This window comes from Lissotriton helveticus, chromosome 11 (assembly GCF_964261635.1).
Source record: "Lissotriton helveticus chromosome 11, aLisHel1.1, whole genome shotgun sequence".
Taxonomy (NCBI): domain Eukaryota; kingdom Metazoa; phylum Chordata; class Amphibia; order Caudata; family Salamandridae; genus Lissotriton; species Lissotriton helveticus.
Genome location: NC_136072.1, coordinates 658,186,324 through 658,205,386, shown reverse-complemented (window position 1 = coordinate 658,205,386; position 19,063 = coordinate 658,186,324). Strand labels below are relative to the sequence as shown.

Genomic DNA, 19,063 nt, shown 5'->3' with positions numbered 1-19,063 from the left:
CTCAAAAGTTCCTAATGAGAAACTTTAGTGGTAGCATGTAGTGTTGTTCTATAGAACCATAGAATAATATGCACAGACCTCACCACATCGTTATTCACACTCTCTGCCCACCTGATACCCTTACCCACTACCTGGTTCATCCTCTCCACAAGGCTGTTTGTTTGCGGTTGGTACAAGGAACTTCTCAGGTGTTTGACACCACATGACTAAAGGAAAACCTGAAGGTCTTTACAGACAAACTGTGCTATTATCTGAGATAAGCAACTCACAAATCCCACTCCCTCAGGAAAATGTCTCTAAGAAACGTAACAATGGTACTCTCACTAGGCTCTTTAACCATCTTGAGCTCAGTCCGTTTTGAACCATAATCAAACAAAATCACAATGTATCTGGCACTTAATGGCAATGAGTCATATGACCCCATGATGTCTATATCCAGCTTAACACATGGTCCAGCTGGCATGAAGGGCAGGTAACCACCTTCAGGTTTTTCTCAACAGACTTGCATACAAGACACGTTTCCACTATTTTATCTACTTCAGTGTCCATTTTTGGCCACCAGGAAGATTCAGAATATGTCACTTGGTGAAGTAAGAACCAAGGTGATCCTCTTGGGCATTTCTGATTATTCTACTTCTCGTAGTAATCGGGAGAATCAACATGTCTGACCTTAAGAGAAGAACATCCTCAACAGAATTTCATCACTCACCTTTCATATGCAGCTGTAATAAAGGTGAGAAGACCTTCTTCCTAGGCCAACCTCCCTTGACTAGGTCTATGACCTGCTGTAAAACCTGATCACCCAACACAGCTTCCATCCATTCGTCTTCAGAACAGACCTTCAATTCTGCAATTTTTAGAGAAGACACCAAGCATTCTTCAAAGTCTTCATCCAACAAACCACACAACTTAACATCATTGTCATCATTTTGTAGAAAGTCCTAAAATCTGGAGGGAACACACTTGCTCCCACCCCTCCCAAAATGTTAACTAATGGCTTGTGGTCTATTTCCAACCTTAACCATCTTTCCCACACGTACATGCAGAATTTCTCTATAGCCCACCAGCAGGCCAAAAACTCTCTCTCAATGACAAAATATTGTAGGTCCGCCTCCTGCAGCACCCTAGATGCAATGGCTTAGTTTGTGCTGGTGTTAGAAATATGGGGCCTCATTTATGAGGCCTTGCGTCAGTTTTGCGTTTCCGTTTCGTCACTTTTTTTGATGCATCGGTTGCGTAAAACATGCCTCCTGTTGCGCACTATTTACAAAGTGACGTATCAAAGCAGATGTGTCACTTTGTAAACCCCTGTGCTACAATATATCTGCGTCAGGTATAATGTATGCCGGGGGCGTTCCCCCCGCAAAAAGCCTCGTAGAAGTGACGCAGTGAAATCTATGAGATTTCACTGCGTCACTTCTAGGACGCAGTTGCGTCAAAATCTTGCGTCTGCCTCACAGCAGGCATAAGACTGACGCATGCCCTTTCACATGGGGCTTGCCCCATGTGAAAGGACGCATTGCTGGAGTTGCGTCACTTTTGTGACACACTCCAGCAATGCGTCACTTTTGCACTTACAGATATGTCAGAAATACTGACGTATCTGTAACTCCCTGCGACATGATGCGCCATACATTAAATATGATGCATCAGGTATGTCGCAAGGAGTGCGCACTGAGAAGTGACGCATCGCTGCTTTCACGCAGCGATGCGTCATTTCTCATAAATTAGTCCCATGGTTTCTGGTTGGCTAGGATATGTACCTAAGCCAGGAAGAACCCACCACTCTAGTCAGGGCAAGGGAGTTACACACCCAAGATAACCCTGCTCACACCCTTGGTACCTTGGCAGAAAGGTCAGGCTTATTCCAGAGGCAATGTGTAAGGGGTTTGCAAAACACATTTACACAGTAGTGACACGAGGAATATCACAAAAGAAACTCCATACAAGGTTATATAAAAATATCCTTTGTATGATCCATAAAAACATATTAGATCACAATCACATATATTACTGCGCCACCAGGCACTTGTCATGACTTCACAGGAATTACATAAATCATTTTGCCAATCGGGCCACTGTCACAACAGTCACAGTCAGGGCAAACAGTAACTACTGGTAGGATTACACTGGGCGTCAAGAATTAGGCATAACCATCATCAGCAGTGTACTATAGCAGCCACTCGTACAGTGCACATATCATAAACGCATCCTCATGTCCACCGTAGGTATATGCAGATCACCATTACAGTACATAGGGTGCAAACTTTGGCAATGTAACACCACATATACATATAAGCATTAGGGCATAAACTGCAGGTCCTGAAGTGATTCTCATTATCCTATAAATTGCCAGGCATAATGGCATACATTCAAACTTCAGGGTCTAAGCTGCAACAACATACACTGAAAACCCAGCATGGGCCATAAGGGTGGTGCCAACATCTACCTCCCGCTACCTCGTGGCCTCAGGGAACTCAGTCTATAACCTGTATGGCAACTCACCCTAAGCTATAGAGGACAGGGCTTCTGCCCTGCTTTCACAGAGCCTACAGCTATTTCTTAAGCAGGACTTGGCCCTTGGTCAAGGGTTTCCCTCCCGGCCTGCAACTGATTCCCAAACTCCTGAGGCCCCAGGTTCTGGTGAGCCCCTCAGTCCTTTTGAGACCTCACAGGTCACCACCGATGGCCAAAGTAAGCAGCCATGAGAGAGTGTGGGTGGCTGTTACTCTCCCACCTAGACCCGTCCCGCTACAGTGTACCTGTGGGAGTGTGGAGCACGTGTGTGCCTCGCACAGCTCCTCTACTTCAGATGCAGGCAAAAAGCCTTTGCTGAGCCAGGGCATCCTGGCCGAGCCAATTTCACGGTGGCTGCCTGCAACCACGCAGTGCGGCCACCTCGTTCCTCCAGACAGGAAGCAGTCAGTAGGTCATGGAGCGAAGCCTCCATTGGCTCACTGTGTTCCTCTGGCTGACTTCCAGCTTGGAGCTTTCACCCTGCTAGAGATGGGTGGGGCCACTCCCAGCTCTGGCCAGTTGCAAGGCAACCTCTCCCCATCCTGTGGCTTTGTCAGGAGACACTGATGCTGCCCTGTCCCCTTCAGGCTTCTTGCCCCGAGTGGGCACACGCACAGGAGGTTAGGGAGGAGAAAGCACTTCCACATTACTGCTTCCCCTATGGTAGCAACCTCTAGCACCCGCCCAGCACGTCAAAAGGAAACTGAACACACCATCTGCACAAAGGCACCCTTCAGCAGGCAGTAAAAACCAGCAGGCTTCTTCCTGGGATCTCCCTCCTGTTTTATTTGGGCAGTGTATCGCGGCATGCGCTTCAGGGCAAGAGAAAGTGCTCCTTCTGCCCTAGTTGCAGCGCTTCCCTCTTAGGTGATAAAAGTGATGAGGGGAGCACCCTACAGCACACCTCTCATGCTGCTAATAAAAAAAATACTCACAGGGTGGCAATCACTGCATTCACCCAGCGCTGCTTCCAATTCCCCAGGGCCAGTCACGAAGCCCTGGAAAATCCCTCGGCCAGAGAACAGGGCACAGGCAGGCCAGCACAAAGGGTCCCTTAGCAGAGTGGCAGTCCTTTCAGCTACCCTGCAGGCAGCAGGTTCAGTCCCTAAAGCAGGTACACTCAGATGGTGGTTTCTCCTTGCACACAGCAGTCCTCTGGTCCCACGCAGTGTCTTCTCTATATACATGGGGTCACAGCCCCTTCACTTATCACCCAAATGTCTTTGTACTGGGGGCACATTACAATACATTTACAAGTGCACAACACATTCACAGTATAAGACTTGGCCCCAGACACACCACAAGGGGTTGGAGCAAGCATTGTAGAATGCAGACACAACCCTAGTCAGTTGCGGGTGCAACTCCTCCCACCACTCCAAATGCAGACCAAGCCTATTCAGGTACAAAGGACAACTCCTCCTCCTACTCTAAATTCACACAACGTCTATTCAGCCTAGTGCTGAGTCACCCAGCAGGGCAGGACATACCTCAACCCCCCTCCCAGGGACTGGCTGGAGTGAATGCACATCCCATCTCCTCTGTCAGTCAGAACCAGACTGTCAAAACAAAGACACATAGCACACAGAAATGCCCACATGTAAAAGTGGTCTTTATAAAATAGTAATAATGCATCTGCTTTCACCAATAAGCAGGATTTCTCACTACTATTCCAAGCATACCAAACATGGTCACGCTACCCCTCTCATGTCAGGAATTACCACTGAGGCACATATCAGGGAATCCCCAATGCAAACCTATGAGAGGGCAGCCTCACAGCAGTGAGACCCCAAATAGACTGTTTGTCACTACCAGGACATGCCAGACAGTTAAGGCACATGTCTTTCCTTATACCTACACTGCACCCAGCCCATATGGGCTAGCTAGAACCTACCTCAGGGGTGACTGTTATGTAGTAAAAGGGGAGTTGCAGACGCGGCATGCACCTTATATGCCACGTCACAGCAGCAGTAAACTGCAGTGGCAGAGGCCTGAGACAGGATTGAAAGGCTACTTAGATGGGTGGAGCAAGTAGCGCTGCAAGCCCACCAGTAGCATTTCATTTAGGTATATGGGATATGGTTATGGTACAGATCATCGGATTGGGTAAATGAATATAATATAAAATAATGATCCTTATGTGGGAGGCCGAAATAAGTGTAATGCGTACATGCATAAAAAGGAGCACCCAGGTTCGATTATATGTGTTGAAGCACGTTGCCCTGATCAGAGATGGTATATGATGTGTGCGTGTACTATGTCAAATAAATGGTATCTATTGCAATAGTTGCTAAAATCTAGAAATATGCATTAGAAAACCTACCATATGCATTCATAGTGCATGAACTTCATCAAATGATTAGTGTCTGTTGCAACAGTTGCTAACATCATGAATCCTGGAAATTTACATTGGAAAAACCTTGCATAGGCATTCATTGTGCATCATCCAGTTAAAAACATGGCATGAACTTTACCCTTACACTGAAATGGTATACATGTCAGGCATAATCAAAACATATTTTACAAAATCAGTTATCGAAACAATACAGGAAAAAAACTATTCTGCAGCCCTTACAGGAAACAGCTGTAATCGACTTGTTCATTTAACCCTTTGGGAATGTAGTACCAAGAATTCTATCCAATAGATCTCCCTCTGCAGCAATCTATTGTGGTTATCAACTCCATCTAAACGTTTTACCACGTCAGTGATCTGACTGCGTATTTAAGAAATGCTGTGCTTGGCATCATGCCAGTGTGTGGCTACACTTGAAGTTGTGTTGTGCGTGCTGAATCGTGCATTTGTGTTCTGTCAGTCTTAATTTAAATTTACGTTCTGTTTTGCCAACATATGTTAAGCCGCAAGGGCATTTTAAACAATAAACTACTTTAGTCGTGTTGCAGTCTGCTGAATGACGTAGTTTAAACTGCTTTCCTGAATGGGGATGAGTTAGATATTGACTGACAACCATGTTGTTGCAGTGAGTGCAATTATGACACCGCCCCATGCCCTTATGTTGTACTTGAGGTGTGATTTTGGGTGGCGAAATTAACTCCTGGAGATTTTTACCGCGAGTGTACCCAAAGGTTGGCTTGTTGTGAAATAGCTCCTTGAAATCCGGTTCTGCTTTAAGTAACTCCCATCTTTTCCTGATAATTTGTTGAATTTGTTTTGAGCTTGTGGTGTATTTCAATATGTATGTTGGAGTTTTGGATTTAGACGGTTTGAGTTTTGTGAATAATGACGCTCGGTGTTTTTCCGCCATTCTGTCTTTTAGACGATTTCCTCTGGGTAACCCCTTTCAATGAGCCTCTGTTTGAATTCTAGTGATTTGTCTGTTGCGGCCGTGGAATCTGAGCAAATTCTTTTGATTCTGATAAATTGAGAATATGGCAAATTATGTATTGAACTACGTGGATGAAAGCTGGTGAAGTGTAGCAAACTGTTTCTGTTCGTGGGTATGATGTAAACTTCTGTGTGAAAACCCCTTTGGTCCATGTCTCTTTTAACTAAAACATTCAGGTATTTGATTTGTGTATAACTGATTGTGTGGGTGAACTTTATCCTAGGGTCTCGAGAGTTGAGCTGGTTAATCAGTTTTTCTAGTTGCTGTTGTGATTCTGTCCACAATAAGAAGATATCGTCTATGTACCCTGTATATTGCGCGATGCCTGTATTCCAATCTGGGTTGTGGAGTACATAATCGTTTTCAAATTTGGCCATAAAGATGTTGGCGTAGGCCGGTGCTCCCGAAAATCCCATCGATGTACATGTTAATTGGGCGTAGTATTCAGATTGCCATTGAAAATAACTATGGTGTAAACAAAAGTGTAGGAGTTGCAACAGAAAAACTTTGTCCATGTTGATATCCTCCATTGTAAGGAGAGCCCATTCAACAGCTTCCATGCCAGCTTCATGCGGAATTGAGGTGTATAATGCTGTAACATCAATGGTGCACATGCACCAATGTTTCTGCGCATAGGGTTCAATGAGTTCCAGCTTTTGAAGAAAATCCGTTGTATCCTTGGTGTAGGTGCACCACTTTTGTACAAACATTTGGAGATAGTGATCTAAAAATCTGCCCACCGGGTCAAAGAGTGACTCGCATCCTGATACTATCGGCCTAAATGGTGGGTCGATCGGATTTTTATGAATCTTTGGAATCATGTAGATTCGTGGTCTCCTAGGATTATTCGTTGTCAAAAATAGTTTACATGCTGTATCAATGTGACCCATTTCCTCTGCCTGATTCAAAAGATCCTGTATGCCCACCTCCCTAGGCGTCCGGGGCTCCCTCCTCCAGGACAAAGGCGTGGCAAAGTGCCCGGGATGGGCTCCTGGTTCCCGGGCCGTCATCCCCCGGGAGTCTGGGCCCAAGAGCTCTGGTGGTCCTCCACGTCCCAGAGGGCCAGCCGGGGTCTCTGATCACCCCCAGGAAGTGGAGCCCCTGAGCGCTGCATGGGCAGGCGGGAGCCCTACTGCGAAGGCTGGGGGAGGGCAGATGGGAGTCCTTTTGATCCCATGCATCTGGTCGCACCTTTTCCCTCAGCCATCTGGTCGCACCCAATGCTTTCCTATGGGGCGAACAGATGGCCGGGCTTCCCTGAAAGTCCCAATGAGGGGCCATTTGCCTCCCTGATCCCATCAAGGGCGGGCGCCAGGAGGTTGCGCATGTTTGCGCCTAGGGTCCCCTGAGCCTCGCGGTGAGCACAGGTACCCAGAAAGAGGGGTAGCCTTCCTCCGGATTGCTAGGGACAAGGTCCTCTGGGACCCCTCTTGGGTTGGCGGTTCTTTGCCGGGGACCAGATGGGCTATGCCCGAACCACACCTCCCCTGCGCCCGGGAGCTCCCTCCTCCGGCCCACAGCGTGGTAAGTGCCCTGGGATGGGCTCCTTGGGTCCCGGGTATTCCTCCTCCAGGTGTCCTGGCCCGAGAGCTCCGGCGGTCCCCCCATGCCTGAGGCCCAGCTGGGGTCTCTGAGCCCCCCGGGAAGCAGAGCCCCCGAGCCCTGCATGCGAAGGCAGGGGGGAGGGCAGATGAGAGTCATTTTGATCCCAGCCATCTGGTCTCACCTTTCTACTCGGCAATCTGGTTGCACCCAATGCTTTCCTATGGGGCAACCAGATGGCCGGGCTTCCCTGGCAGTCCCGACGAGGGGCCATTTGCCTTATGGATCCCAACAAGGGCTCCAGGAGGTCAGGCAAGTTCACGCCTAGGCTCCCCTTAGTTTTGCGGTGTGCACAAGTTACCAGAAAGGAGGGTAGCCTTCCTCCGGATTACTAGGAACAAGGTACTCTGGGGCCCCTCTCGGCATAGCGGTCCTCAGCTGGCAGCTGCATGGGCCAGGATGCCACCCCAGCCCTGGGTCCGTCCCTGGGCCTGCCGCTTGGTCGGGTGGTGCCAGGGCCTCGGATACTACTGCCCAGCAGGTCTGTAGGTGGCCCCACGTGCCACACTGTCACCCCTCTCTGCCCAGCACATTTTCACAGCAGCTCAGAATGACTGTTCCAAGGGGTGCCACCACCGCCAGGCTCCGGCACCCCTGCTTCTCGCTCAGGCTGCGCCTCAGCCTGCCTCTCCCTCCCGGGGAAGAAGGCTGGGCCTGCTGGTGCCCTTGCGACCGCACCACTCCACACCCCTTCAACGAGCCCTACCGCCCAGGCGGGCGGGCTCTTTTCCTTGGCAGACTCCCGAGAGACGGAGGAGTGTGCGAAGGTTGCCGGTCGGGGAGATGGGCCCCTGGCTCCCACCCCCCTCATCAGGGGCGGCTAACTGGTTGATCCTGCCAGTAGCATATGCTTGTCTCAAAGATAAAGCCATGCACATGTAAGTACACATGGCCGGCACAGTGAAACAGTGAATGGCTCATTAAATCAGTTATGGATCCTTTGATCGCTCCATCTGTTACTTGGATAGCGGTGGTAATTCTGGAGCTAATACATGCCGATGAGCGCTGACCTCCCAGGATGCATGCATTTATCAGACCAAGACCAATCTGGGTTTGCCCGTCCGCTTTGGTGACTCTAGATAACCTTGGGCCGATCGCACATCCCCGTGACGGCAATGATACATTTGGATGTCTGCCCTATCAACTTTCGATGGTACTTTCAGTGCCTACCATGGAGACCACGGGTAACGGGGAATCAGGGTTCGATTCCAGAGAGGGCGCCTGAGAAATGGCTACCACATCCAAGGAAGGCAGCAGGTGAGCAAATTACCTACTCCCGACTCGGGAGGTAGTGATGAAAAATAACAATACATGACTCTTTCAAGGCCCTGTAATGGGAATGAGTACACTTTAAATCCTTTAACGAGGATCCATTGGAGGGCAAGTCTGGTGCCAGCAGCCACGGTAATTCCAGCTCCAATAGCGTATAATAATGTTGCTGCAGTTACAAATCTCGTAGTTGGATCATGGGAATCGAGCTGGGGGTCCGCCGCAAGGCGAGCTACCACCTGTCCCAGCCCCTGCCTCTTGGCGCCCCCTTGATGCAAGTAAGTAAGTAAAGTTTTATTTTTGTTACGGTACTCTTACGAGGACCACAAATAAAATATACATTTATACATTCCGTATTAATACATTTTCAATGAGATTTTCAAAAACTTAAAAATTCTGTAACAAACGAATTCATTAGGGGGACTTTTACATAGTGATAAAAAGTCTTGTGAGCTAGTGATCCTGCAGGACCGGTAGATGGGCATAAGACATGTTGACCTTGCATTTACAATTTCTGCATTAGGGCATATAAAAAATAAGTGTTCCAAATTTTGGTTGCCTCCTTGACAAAGGGTACAAAGGGCAGAGCTGTCAGGCCTCCAAGAGGAAGTGAAGGTTTGTACAGGAAGTGTTCCAAGGCGCAACATCATGATTGCACGCCTTGCGCCATGTTGAAGAGTATACTCTAGGTAAGGCTGACGTTGTTTGTATTCCTGCGAGGCTACATAAAATTTATATGTCGATAGACTATTACAATGAAAGTGATCAATCTCGTAGCTCAATTTGGGAGTGAAGTTTTTTAAAAAAAGTTTGAGTTGAGCTGGTGACCACGTAGACAAAATTTCCACATTGACTTTTGCAAGCTGTAGAGCCTCTCGCATATTTTTAATAAAGGTAGTATGAGTAGAGCTACTCTCGAATGTTTCTACTTTTAGCAATCTTCTTAAAGTACCTTCTTTTGAAAGAAGAAGATTATGGGCCCACCTTATGATACTCGCTATAGCTGTAGCATATGCGCTCGTGATGGTGCATTCCAGTCTCAATGCCTGTACTGGGGTAGATGTTGAAATCTTCAGTAGTTTTTTCAATATTCTTCCTTCTGTTAAATCCATATATGACCATTGATTTAGAGGAATATATTCCGATGCATAGGACAGGACCGGTGTGATTTTAGCTCGATAGACTTGAATCAGTGCAGAGAAATGTCTATGTCCAGTGGCCGAATATAAGCGTGACAAGGCCCCAGCATGCAGATCACTTTTTCTTTTCAGGTGGTTGATTTGATTGATGTTACTCATGTTTTGTGAGAAAATTCTGCCCAGATATGTATACTCCTTTACTTGTTCTAGTTTCTCACCTCCCAGCTTCCATTCGTACCGTACCCTTTTCTTCTGCTTTGAAAAGGCAACCACTTTTGTTTTGTTCGTATTTGGAATTAGGTAATTTTTCCTTGAGTACTTATATAAAATATCTAAAAGATTTTGTAATCCGAAAGGTGTTAGGTCAAACATGACTATGTCATCTGCATACAGCAGGGAATGGATATATTCAGTGGCTATCTTAGGAGGAGTACATATCCCTTGCTGCAGTTGGGAAGGTAGGTCACTTAAATACAGTGAGAATAAAATTGGAGCCAAGAGGCACCCTTGTTTCAGGCCATTTGATGTTCGTATTACCTTCGATAGGCCCTTGTCACTTCCCATTTGGACGCGGCACCAGGTGTCACTGTGTAGATTCACTATCAGGTGTAATAGCTGCTCCGGGATCCCCATTATTCTCAATTTTAACCACAGGGTCGGTCTATCCACTCGATCGAAGGCTGTCGAGTAATCAATGAACGCTGCGTAAATAGTTAGTTTTTTCCCTGTTGCGTACTTATCTAAAATAGTTTGGAAGGTTGCTACATTGTCAGTAACAGAATGGTGTGGGCGAAATCCGGACTGAAATTTAGGAATTAGACCTAATGAGAAAGCCCAATTTTTCAGCCTATCCAGGATTTCTGCTGCAAAAATCTTCCCAGCAGCGTCCATGAGGGCAATTTGCCTATAATTTCCCGGTGTGTTTCTTTTTCCTTTTTTGAAGATCGGGATTATGATACTTCCTTTCCAGGAATTTGGCATTTGACCACTGTCAAATACATAGTTAAATAGCGGCGAGAGCACCGTTCCCCACTCTTTATGGTCAATTTGGTAGACCTTGACAGGTATCTGATCGGGGCCAGATGCACCTGTGCTCCTTGCCTTCCTAATATTCATAGAGACTGACACTGCCGACGTTTTATTGATCTTAATATCTTTAGTTTCCACGTTTTCTCCTCCCACTTCTTCATTTTTAATATATTGATTCTGTTTGTATAGCTCGTGTAGGTATATGTCCCAGTTTTCTTCTGATACAGGTGTAGCCTCCAGCTTTTTTTTGGATCCTGTCATTGTTGCGATCAGTGACCAATATTTACGCTGGTTATTATGTTTAACTGCTAGCTGAATTTCAGTCCAATTAAAGTCCTGCTTCAGTTTTTTTCCTTTAGTTTTTTCTCGTCGTATTTGATTCTTTAATCTATTGATTTCCTTTTTGTTTACTGACGAGAATTCCAGATACTGGGCACGTATCAGTCTATTGATTTGTTTTACGACTGGTTGATTCCAGTTTTTATTCTTGTTTTTCCATTTTCTTTTTGCTGGTCTGTAGTATTCTAGCTTACTTTGCAGAGCTTGTTTGAGATTATTCGTTAGATGTTCAAAGTTCTTTACAGGGTCATCTGAATATATGTTGGCCAATATATTGGTTTCAGTAATTAGTTGGCGCAGATATTCCAGATTTTCTGTCCCCCAGTAAATGCGACGCCTAGTTGTGTTTACTTCTGTTTTTTCTGTAAGAAATAATGGCAGGTTATAAAAAGAGGACGGTGCAATCCAGTGGGTTGAAAGGTTTAAAAAAGCGTGATCACTTTCTGCAGTGAATATTATCGAAAGTTGACTCATTTGTTCTTTTCCTTCTGTTCCGCATATAAAGTAATCAATAGTTGAAGGAGATCCATTTCCTTGCCGTGTGTATGTTGCTGGTATATCACCATTGATGTTACCATTTAATATAATCCCATTAATGCCAGAGAGAAAAGCTAGTAGTGCGCGTCCCCTCTTATCCGATTTAGTTCCTTTTGGGAATTCAGGGAGTGATGGTTCCAGAGATTCCTCTTTGAGGAGACGAGCCCATTTCTTTATCTCGCAGTTAGAAATTTTAGCATTCAAGTCCCCCATTATGAGGTATGGCAAGTGAGATTGATCATCAATTATATGGGTGATAATTTCCATTAGGCGGTCAAACAGCAAATCATTATTATTACTGCTGGGAGGTGCGTAAATATTGAAGAGTAATATTTTTTCTAGTTTGGCTGAAGCATGGGTTCTAAGGGATACTTTTAAACATTGTAGATTGTCTGTGTTTGTGTTACTTATTTCCTGTGACCAAGAGTGATCTTCTTTTAATAATATTGCCAGACCACCCTTGGCGTGTCCCCTTCTTGATCTTTTTGCCAATGTTTCGTATACATAGTATCCTCTTTGAGTAAAGGTATTGATTAACCATGTTTCCTGGAGGGCGATGATATCAGGGGAATTTTTTATTGCATGTTTCATTTTTATATCAGTTTTCCCTGCCAGGTTCCAGGACAATAGCGTCAGACCTTTGCTAAACTTCGCGTTGTTGTGAATTTACCATTTTTTTGCTGTTTAAGGTTTCTGATAACCATGCCCATGATTTTATTGAGTTCTCATTGTTACTAAAGGTGGAATTCCGAGACCAGACTGACCTCTCTCCTTGAATTACTTGTATTTTAAGTAGATCTTTCCTCATAGTACTTGATGCTAGGTCTCCCCGATTAGAACTGTTGTTTTCTTTTCTTCTGTGGGTTTGTCCTAATATACCATTATTTGAGTTGTTGGTTTTAAAATCTTCCACCGAGATTACATCATAGCCATTTTTGTGAAGAATTTCCTTCTCTCTGATTATTATTCCAGGCAAAACCGGTGAATAAAAGGATACCTGTACTAGTTTGTTATTTTCTTTTATTGGAAACAGAACTAAGTCAATTTCATTGCTGGTCAGAGATTTCAAGGATGGAATTTCATGTAATAGATTAATGATTTTACCGCGATTAAACGGCTCCTTATCTGAAGGAAATAGCTCTTCAATAGTTATGTGTTTGGATGGATTTATTTCCCATGATTGGAAATTATTGTCATATGATTCTTTTATGACCATGTTATTTTGCGATGTAGGTCTATTTTCTATCGGAGGACAAAATTCATCTGCTTCAGGGTTTAAGGGTTTTTCTACTGATGTTTTTTGAATTACTGGAGTGTTCACCAGATTTACAGGATTAAATTTTTGGAATTTGAGCCTATTCCCTTTTTTCCTCTGTATTCTCCTCATAGGTTGTCTCTTCTTCTTCCCCCTTACTTTTTCCCTAGTATTACTTTTTTCAGACTGTTCTCTTTGGTTGAAATCCTGCTCAGCAGTAACTCCTGTTAGCTCAGTTTTATTTTTTCCGATGATCTGATCGCGATTGTTATCGGATACTTTATTCGAAAAAATCGAATAGTGTTTGGTATTGTTCTCAGCTTTGATTTCCAGTTCTTCTTTGAACAGTTTTTTAAGTGAATATGTGATTGGTGATTTTTCTTTGTTTTTTGATCCGTTAGTTTTATTGTTGATTATTAGTACGTCGTTCGTTTGTGTGCTTGCTTCCTGTTGTTTTGGGGCAGCACTTCCATTTTTATGAAATTCATCTGTTTGTTGTGATTAGACTTCTCCAGTTTGTTTTGATGAGACTTTAGTTAGATCTTTTTTCTTTTTTTCTTCAACCAGGAATTTAAGTATTCCTATTTGTACGTCTAAAGTATCATCTGAGTTAGCTAAAATGTGTCCAAGATGTGTTAGTACTGAATCCAGAATTTCTTGCAGTGAGAAGAGTGCTTTTGATATGGGAGAGACAGTATTTCCAGAGTTTAGGTTTATAAAATTTGGGTTTATAAAATTTGGGTCTGATAGATTGGTCAGATTAGAAAAAAGGTTAGGTGATTTTTCTGGCGAACTGGTTTGGGGATGTCTTTGACTTAGCAATATTTCTTTATTTTCTTCTTCAGTCTTTGAGTTATGATTTGCGGATACGTCGAAAAATAAGTCGTTGTCCTGATTTTTTATAGGTGTTATAGTTGTTATTTGAGACACAACCAGACGAGATTTTTGACATTCTTCCGAAGGAGAGTAATTTGCCAAATTACTCTCTATTGTTATTTGACCTTGTTTGTTGGATTTCTGGTCAGAAAAATGTAACGGATCAGGTTCAACCAACTTATTTTGATCATCATTAGAATTTGGGGAAAAAAACTTTTTCTTGGAGAGGGTAGAGAAGTATTCACTTATAGCAGGAGTGCTTGATATTTGTCCTGGTTTTAGTGACTTGTCTACAGAATTTCTTACAGCTGCGTCCGTCCCCATTCGCCTCATGTAGATTGTCCGTGAGCGTAGTTTTTTTAGCGCCCTCATACTTGGGGACAGAAATCTATTTTATAGATGTAATGTATAGTATTAATTATATGCTGTGGCTTGTCTTAATCAGACTATCTCAGTTGATCAGTTAAGGAATGAGGGTTTTTTACACGTATGATCCAAAAGTTTAGTTGAAGAGTTTCCTCTTATAGTGAGCGTTAGTGGGGTGGCCCGTCCCGTCCTCGGTCGTCCCCGGACGGCCACAGACGGCCCGCCCTTTTGCCCGGGCTTATCCCCGCGCTTAGTCCCGTGCGCGTCCCGCGTCGCGGGATGCGTGATGTTATCTATATACGTTTCATTGGGGGCGTGTCCGTGGGCGGTTCGCCTGGGGGAAGAGGAACCAGGTGGTCTCCGCTAAGGATTCTGGTCCTCGCAGTCCCCCAGGCTAGGTGCTCTCGCTGTTTGCACCCTGGCCTCAACCCCTCTGACTCCAGCTGGGAGCGACAGGCAGAGCGTGCCGAGTGCAGCTCACGCTCACACCAGCGAGTCAGGGGGAGGCAGCGCCACGACACAGTGAGGAATCAGCGTCAGCTTCAGACAGCCAGCACAGGCTGCAGACGGTAGAACGAGTTCTCTTGCTCAGCTGAAGTAGAAACAGTAGATCAGCAACAGTGTTTAGCTCCTGTGAGTGGCGCCCGCGAAGCGGGTGTCACGAATCTTTAACCAGGTCGTTGGGGGCGTGTCCGTGGGCGGTTCGCCTGGGGGAAGAGGAACCAGGTGGTCTCCGCTAAGGATTCTGGTCCTCGCAGTCCCCCAGGCTAGGTGCTCTCGCTGTTTGCACCCTGGCCTCAACCCCTCTGACTCCAGCTGGGAGCGACAGGCAGAGCGTGCCGAGTGCAGCTCACGCTCACACCAGCGAGTCAGGGGGAGGCAGCGCCACGACACAGTGAGGAATCAGCGTCAGCTTCAGACAGCCAGCACAGGCTTCAGACGGTAGAACGAGTTCTCTTGCTCAGCTGAAGTAGAAACAGTAGATCAGCAACAGTGTTTAGCTCCTGTGAGTGGCGCCCGCGAAGCGGGTGTCACGAATCTTTAACCAGGTCGTTGGGGGCGTGTCCGTGGGCGGTTCGCCTGGGGGAAGAGGAACCAGGTGGTCTCCGCTAAGGATTCTGGTCCTCGCAGTCCCCCAGGCTAGGTGCTCTCGCTGTTTGCACCCTGGCCTCAACCCCTCTGACTCCAGCTGGGAGCGACAGGCAGAGCGTGCCGAGTGCAGCTCACGCTCACACCAGCGAGTCAGGGGGAGGCAGCGCCACGACACAGTGAGGAATCAGCGTCAGCTTCAGACAGCCAGCACAGGCTGCAGACGGTAGAACGAGTTCTCTTGCTCAGCTGAAGTAGAAACAGTAGATCAGCAACAGTGTTTAGCTCCTGTGAGTGGCCCCCTTGATGCTCTTGACTGAGTGTCCTGGGGGTCGGAAGCGTTTACTTTGAAAAAATTAGTGTTCAAAGCAGGCAGGTCGCCTGAATACTTCAGCTAGGAATAATGGAATAGGACTCCGGTACTATTTTGTTGGTTTTCGGAACTGGGCCATGATTAAGAGGGACGGCCAGGGGCATTCGTCTTGTGCCGCTAGCGGTGAAATTCTTGGACCAGCCAAGATTAACCAAAGTAAAAGCATTTGCCAAGAATGTTTTCATTAATCAAGAACGAAAGTCGGAGGTTCGAAGATGATCAGATACCGTCGTAGTTCCGACCATAAACGATACTGACTGGCGATCCGGCGGCGTTCTTCCAATGACCCGCCAAGCAGCTTCTGAGAAACCAAAGTCTTTGGGTTCTGGGGGGAGTATGGTTGCAAAGCTGAAACTTAAAGGAATTGATGGAAGGGCACCACCAGGAGTGGAGCCTGCGGCTTAATTTGACTCAACACGGGAAACCTCACCCGGCCTGGACACGGAAAGGACTGACACATTGATAGCTCTTTCTTGATTCTGTGGGTGGTGGTGCATGGCCGTTCTTAGTTGATCGAGCAATTTGTCTCGTTAATTCCGATAAGGAACAAGACTCCTCCATGCTAACTAGTTACACAACCCCCAGCGGTCGGCGTTCAACTTCTTAGAGGGACAAGTGGCATTCAACCACACGAGACCGAGCAATAACAGGTCTGTGATGCTCTTAGATGTCCGGGTCTGCACGCGTGCTACACTGAACGGATCAGCATGTGTCTACCCTTCACCGACAGGTGCGGGTAACCCGCTGAACCCCGTTCGTGATAGGGATTGGGGATTGCAATTATTTCCCATGAACAAGGAATTCCCAGTAAGTGCGGGTCATAAGCTTGCGTTGATTTAGTCACTGCTCTTTGTACACACCGTTCGTCGCTACTACTGATTGGATAGCTTTGTGAGGTCCTCGGATTAGCCCCGCCGAGGTCAACAACGGCCCTGGTGGAGCGCTGAGAAGATGATCAAACTTGACTATCTAGAGAGAAAGGGGGACGGTGGCAGCTTCCCCCCGGATCGTTGTGTGTGGTCTCTTAGGTTCCTAGGTGCCTTTGCCCTAGTATGCTGACTTTTAAACCATAATCATTTTTTAACTGCTGATATTTTTAAACAAAACGCTGACTCACTTTGAATTGGGGAACAGTTTGCATTGTGTGCTGTTCTGACTGCATACTTCCACTCGGTGGGTGTGTTGGGATTTGTTCTGGACACTGAATTAGGGGCATTTTCATTTATCCTTGCATGAGGGTCTGTGCTCGATCATTGGTCCTTCCCGCCCCGGTCCAACGCGGTAGTTTACCATTGTGCGGAGGGCGGGGTAGGTAGAGCCAGACACTTCTGCAGTCCGCGTTTAGCGGTCTAGTGGCTCAGACTTCCTGCATAAAACCCACGTGGTCGGGCAGCCGCGCTGCAAGAAAGGGGGCAGTGGCAGCTTCCTCCCGGATCGTTGTGTGTGGTCTCTTAGGTTCCTAGGTGCCTTTGCCCTAGTATGCTGACTTTTAAACCGTAATCATTTTTTAATTGCTGATATTTTAAAACAAAACGCTGACCCACTTTTAATTGGGGAACAGTTTGCATTGTGTGCTGTTGTGACTGCATACTTCCACTCGGTGGGTGTGTTGGGATTTGTTCTGGACACTGAATTGGCGGCATTTTCATTTACCCTTGCATGAGGGTCTGTGCTCGATCATTGGTCCTTCCCGCCCCGGTCCGACGCAGTAGTTTACCGTTGTGCTCAGGGCAGGGTGGGTAGAGCCAGACACTTCCGCAGTCCGTGTTTAGCGGTCTAGTGGCTCAGACTTCCTGCATAAAACCCTCATGCCCCGGCGACCGCGCAGCGCACGGGCACAGCGGGCATGCAGCCGGCGCACCAAAGGCAAGCCCGTCTGCGCCCGTCTGCGGCAGACCGGGGCTCGGGGCTATAACCCCTGGTGGATTTCAGGTAGGACGACAGTATGCTCGGCAGGAATTGCTGGACATCTGTGTGGGAGTTGAGAACTGTTGTAGACACATGATGCATCCAGGAAAATTAGATAGAAACAAGATGTGCAGACACTGCCCATTTACACTGAATCTCGCATTGAAGGCAAAGGATATCGGTCAGTCATTTAGCTGTGCCATGGTCAAGTGTAGATCACTAAGGAAGCACAAACTAGAAATACATGACTATTTGGAGGATAGTCAGGTGGGAATCCTTTTTCTTACCGAGACATGGCTCGACGAAGAGTCAGGGCCAGAGATTCTAGAGGCACTCCCTGGTGGCTACTCTATTTGTCGAGCTGATAGGCCTAAGGGAAGGGGAGGAGGGATCGCATTGATCCATCAGCGGAACATCCAATGCAGTTTGGAACCAGTTGAGATCACTAACTGTGAAGCAGGCTTCTTTTCCATATTAGTAGCCAATAACTGTGTAATTAAATGCTATTTAGTATATAGACCCCCAGGAGGAGAAACAGAATTTGTGGCTAGCCTTGTGCACAATCTTACTCAGCCTGCCCTTAGATATGAGAAGCTGCTCCTGCTGGGTGATTTGAACTTGCATCTGGATGACCCCTCTGATACGGTAGCCCAGGAGCTCCGCCAGGAGCTGACAATTTTACAGTTAGAGATTAAATCAGAGCTTCCAACACATCAATTGGGACACCTCCTGGACCCCATTTTCTGTAACTGGGATACTGTTGATATTGAACTCCCGGTACCAGTTATATGGTCAGACCATTTCCTTATTCCCTTTCAGGTAACTGACATAGTAGGTAAAATATCAGAGGAGACGGGAAGTAAGAGGAGACAAAGGAAGTGGGCGAGGTTCTCATATGAGAAATTCGAAAGGGCCATGATGCAAGGTGGTCCATCTAGGGAAACCAAGATGGACACAGCATGCGAGGAATTGGACAAGCGTATTCTGGAGGCTCTTGATAGTATTGCCCCATGGTCAAGCAAAAAGCCTGAGAGACGTATGAAATCCGCTCCGTGGTTTTGTGCAGAATTAAGGGAGCTGAAAGCAGCGTGCAAACACCTCGAGAGACGCTGGAGGAAGGACTATTTGCCTATAGCAAGAATGGAATATAAATTTAGCCTTAGAGGCTACCATGCTCTGACTAAGAAAACTCGTACCTCCTACTATACAACGAGAATAGAGAAGGCGGACAGCTCAATGAAGGAGATGTTCTTGATCTACAAAGAGATTTACTCACTCTCCACTATTGAAGCTCCAGTAGTGGGTTCAGTGGCCTCTTGTAATCAAATAGCAGATTTTTTTGCTAATAAGGTGGAAAAAATCTACGCCACCGTTCCGGCGGACACTAGGGAAGGACTTAGTGGTGAAGTGTCGCCTAACAGTT

At 46.4% G+C, this 19,063-nt stretch overlaps 1 protein-coding gene and 1 pseudogene across 8 annotated transcripts in view; one reads left to right on the top strand and one right to left on the bottom strand.

Moving 5' to 3' along the window:
- Positions 1–19,063, bottom strand: part of LOC144791058 (phospholipid scramblase 1-like) — a 401,648-nt gene that overhangs the window by 152,435 nt on the left and 230,150 nt on the right. The gene's annotated exons all lie outside the window — the stretch shown is intronic.
- On the top strand, positions 15,562–16,745 carry LOC144793393 (18S ribosomal RNA; annotated as a pseudogene).